This window comes from Triticum aestivum, chromosome 4A (assembly GCF_018294505.1).
Source record: "Triticum aestivum cultivar Chinese Spring chromosome 4A, IWGSC CS RefSeq v2.1, whole genome shotgun sequence".
Classification (NCBI taxonomy): Eukaryota; Viridiplantae; Streptophyta; class Magnoliopsida; order Poales; family Poaceae; genus Triticum; species Triticum aestivum.
Genome location: NC_057803.1, coordinates 636080009 through 636085022, shown reverse-complemented (window position 1 = coordinate 636085022; position 5014 = coordinate 636080009).

Sequence of the window (5014 nt, the reverse complement as noted above, 5' to 3'; positions counted from 1 at the left end):
GGTGGGAAATACGTACTCCCCCAAGCTTAGGCTTTTGGCCTAAGTTGGTCTATGGCCACGGCTGGCCTGGTGGATATCCATAATAGTAGTTGGGGTCGTACTGAGATGCAGCGGCTATCGCCTGCTGAGCTGCTGCGTGGCGACGAGCGGCCTCCGCTCTCCTCTCATACTCATCTGCCTCCTCTCTGGTAATGGTATATCTTCCTCTTGCCTGATAATCAAAGAAGGCAGGAGCAAGGAGAGTAATATGGACAGCACGACGTTTGTCAAAGATTAGTCGATACTGGAGAGGTGATTCATTCCTCTCGACGAACTGGTGGTGAACCATAGCATTAAAGTCTAGGTAAGCAGGAGGTAATTCAATATCATCTTCGCGTATGGCTATACCAAGAAAGTTAGCTATGCGGGTTGCATAAATTCCCCCAAAGAAATCTTCATTAAATCTATTAAGATGCAACCTACGTGCAACAATGGATCACAAATTATAAGATTTGTCTCCTAACACAGCACTCCGAAGAATACTGAGGTCAGGGACACACATGCGACATGTCTCATCTTTACCATTAATGCATCTACCTATGAAGAGAGCAAAATAATGTATAGCAGGAAAGTGAATGCTCCCTATGGTGGCTTGTGTTATATCTCTAGATTCTCCCATAGTTATACTAGCAAGAAAATCTCTAAATTCAGATTTGCGAGGATCCCTCATACTACCCCATTGTGGAAGTTTGCAAGCAGTGGTAAAATCCTCTAAGTCCATAGTATAGGAATTTTCATAAAGATCAAACAGGACAGTTGGAGAATTACGTGAAGTTGAAAGTTCAAACCTCCTTACAAAGGTACCGGTGAGGTTGTGATACTGGCTGCACTTCTCTTCCTCGAAGCTCACAAGATCAGCGTTATGCAAATATGCGTTAAATTCTTCCTTAATTCCCGCTCGATCCATAAAATTCTTATAAGGCCATTCACAAGGATGCACTGGAGCATCTCTTGGTGGCTCATCATCAGCATCACGCATTGCAAGCCTGTGTCCTTGCTTCCTTGAAGAACCACCTTGGAACATTTTCCTAAGCATATTTCTTCCTTTGATTTTTTTGATTTTTTTAGTAACTTCAAAATAAAGGTAAACCAAACTCAATAATATTGATAGCAACTATTCCTACAAGTGCCTAGGGCCTATATCATGCATCAAAACTACTTGGAACCATATAAATTTGACATGCAAGCTCAAGAACAGGGTCACCTAAGCAGCAAAAATTTGCAATGAATAAAGCACTAGAACAAAAACTAATTGGACCAATGGAGGAGTCACATACCAAGGAACAATTTCCCCAAGCAGTTTTGTGAGAGGTGCTTTGAGCAAGGAGATCGAAAATGGCAGCAAAGTGAGCTAGAACTCGTGCTTGAGCTGGATATTCGTGTTTGTGGGAGGAAGAAGGAGTGTATGGGTGCAGGAATAAGTGGAGGATGGCCACCATGGGCCCACGAGGCAGGGGGCATGCCCAGGGGGGTAGGGCGCGCCCTCCACCCTCGTGGGCAGGTGGTTGACCCTCCTGCTATGTTCTTAGTGCCAAATATTCTCAAATATTCTGGAAAAAATCATATTTAAATTTCAGGGCATTTGGAGAACTTTTATTTTCGAGGTATTTTTATATTGCATGGATAATCAGATAACAAACAAAAAATATTTATTTTTATTTTATTTAATATAAGTAATAGAAAGTAAAAGTGGGGTACAGAAGGTTGTGCCTTCTAGTTTCATCCATCTCATGATCATCAAAAGGAATCCACTAACAAGGTTGATCAAGTCTTGTTAACGAACTAATTCCGAATAACATGAAACCAGAGAAATTTCGAATAACACTATGTTACCTCAACGGGGATATGCACATCCCCAATAATAAGAATATCATATTTCTTCTTGACAGTAGAAAGAGGAAATTCAAAACCTCCAAATATAATCGATGAAATTTTTCCAATAGAGTTGATACTATGAACTTGAGGTTGTTTCCTCGGAAAGTGTACCGTATGCTCATTACCATTAACATGAAAAGTGACATTGCCTTTAGTGCAATCAATAACAGCCCCTGCAGTATTCAAAAAGGGTCTTCCAAGAATAATAGACATACTATCGTCCTTGGGAATATCAAGAATAACAAAGTCCGTTAAAATAGTAACGTTTGCAACTACAACAGGCACATCCTCACAAATACCGACAGGTATAGCAGTTGATTTATCAGCCATTTGCAAAGATATTTCAGTAGGTGTCAACTTATTCAAATCAAGTCTACAATATAAAGAGAGAGGCATAACACTAACACCGGCTCCAAGATCACATAAAGCAGTTTTAACATAGTTTCTTTTAATGGAGCATGGTATAGTTGGTACACCGGGATCTCCAAGTTTCTTTGGTATTCCACCCTTAAAAGTATAATTAGCAACCATGGTGGAAATTTCAGCTTCTGGTATCTTTCTTTTATTTGTAATTATATCTTTCATGTACTTAGTATAAGGATTGGTTTTGAGCATATCAGTTAATCGCATACGCAAAAAGATAGGTCTAATCATTTCAGCAAAGCGCTCAAAATCCTCATCATCCTTTTTCTTGGATGGTTTGGGAGGAAAAGGCATGGGTTTCTGAACCCAAGGCTCTCTTTCTTTACCATGTTTCCTAGCAACAAAGTCTTTCTTATCATAACATTAATTCTTTGATTGTGGGTTATCAAGATCAACAACAGGTTCATTTTCTATATCATTATCATTACTAGGTTGAGCATCATTATGAACATTATTATTAACATTACCACTAGTTTCAGGTTCATTACCAGATTGAGTTTCAACATCAGAAATAGAAATATCATTTGGATTCTCAGGTGTTTCAACAATAGGATCACTAGAAGCATGCAAAGTCCTATTGTTTTTCTTTTTCTTCTTTTTAGACGAACTAGGTGCATCTATATTATTTCTCTGAGAATCTTACTCAATTCTCTTAGGATGGCCTTCAAGATACAAAGGTTCCTGAGTCATTTTACCACCTCTAGTCATAACTCTAACAACATTATCATTATCTTCAATATTCAATTCATTGAGCAAATCATTTTGAGCTTTAAGTACCTGTTCTACTTGAGTGGTAACCATAAAAGCATGTTTACTAATAAGTTTAAATTCACCTTTAACATTAGCCATATAATCACCCAAGTGTTCAAGCATATTTGAATTGTATTTCAATTGTCTACCAAAATAAGCATTAAAATCTTCTTGCTTAGCCATAAATTTATCAAACTCCTAAGCATGGGCTAGCAAATTTAGTAAATGGGATTTCAGCTTTATCATATCTGTAGAGAGAATTTACCTTTACTACCTGTGTCGGGTTATCAAGACCATGAGTTTCTTCAATAGGAGAAGGATTTGGATTATATGTTTCTTCAACAGGCGGTAAATTAAGACCATGTATTTTCTTTAATAGGAGGTAAATTCTTAACATCTTCAGCTTTAATACCTTTTCTTTCATAGATTTCTTTGCCTCTTGCATATCTTTAGGACTGAGAAATAGAATACCCCTCTTCTTCGGAGTTGGTTTAGGAATAGGCTCAGGAATTGGCTCCGGAGGTGTCCAATTATTTTCATTTGTCAACATATTATTCAATAGAATTTCAGCTTCATCCGGTGTTCTTTCCCCGAAAACAGAACCAGCACAACTATCCAGGTAATCTCTGGAGGCATCGGTTAGTCCATTATAAAAGATATCAAGTATTTCATTTTTCTTAAGAGGATGATCAGACAAAGCATTAAGTAATTGGAGAAGCCTCCCCCAAGCTTGTGGGAGACTCTCTTCTTCAATTTGCACAAAATTATATATATCCCTTAAAGCAGCTTGTTTCTTATGAGCAGGGAAATATTTAGCAAAGAATTAATAAATCATATCCTAGGGACTACGCACACAACCAGGATCAAGAGAATTAAACCATATCTTAGCATCACCTTTTAATGAGAACAGAAATATTTTAAGGATATAAAAGTAACGAGTTCTCTCATCTTTAGTGAACAGGGTGGCTATATCATTCAGTTTAGTCAGATGTGCCACAACAGTTTCAGATTCATAACATGTCACATCCCTAGTTCTGGTATGACCTAGACTAGCTAGTAATGTGTGCATCATGTTTAAACTTCATTTAAATTTGAATTTGGGATTTGTGAAACCCTCAGAATTCATTTCTGGAAATGACCCAGATAAAAATTGCTCCAAAAAGGTCCAAGAAAATGTTCATGTTGCTCTCTGAAAATATTGGTCAGAGGTAAAATTCAAACCAATAATTTTAGGAGCCCATAAATATTTATTTTGGCCATTTGGAATTAATGCAATAATTATTTGCCTTGGATATATATATATATATGTGATATATTTTATATATGTCCAAAAATTCTGATTTATGCTGAGGGGCTTTGGAATAACCCCTTAGGTCCCTGCAAAAAAATTGTCAGAAGAAAATAAAATGATTTAGTATTATTACTAAATCAGAAACAAATGTCAGAAAATAGAAAAGAAAACAAAAATGGAAAAACGCTTACCTGTGCTTACCTGCAGCCTGGCAGCCCAGTGGCCCAACAGGCCGGCCCAGCCGACTGGCCAGTGCTAGTCGTCCTCCACCTCCCGCCAGGAGGACAGGGGCGTGTGCCCGCGGCGCGCACGCACGCGTCCGGCCACCTCCTGCCTGTCTGCCTCACTCCCCCATCGCCCTGGATGCCCTGGACGACACCACGCGCCGCCCCGCACCTCTCTCTCTCTCTCTCTCTCTCTCTCTCTCTCTCTCTCTCTCTCTCTCTCTCTCTCTCTCTCTCTCTCTCTCTCTTTCTCGGCCTCCCCTCCTCTCCCTCGCTCTCTCACGTGAATGGCCGAGTGCTGCCCTCGCCGCCGTTCACCGTAGCCGCAGCCACTGCCTCCCCCTCGCCTCTCCGACAAGTCCAACAGCTCTGCGCAGTCGTCCTCGTCCTCTTCGTCAAGCCACACATCGCC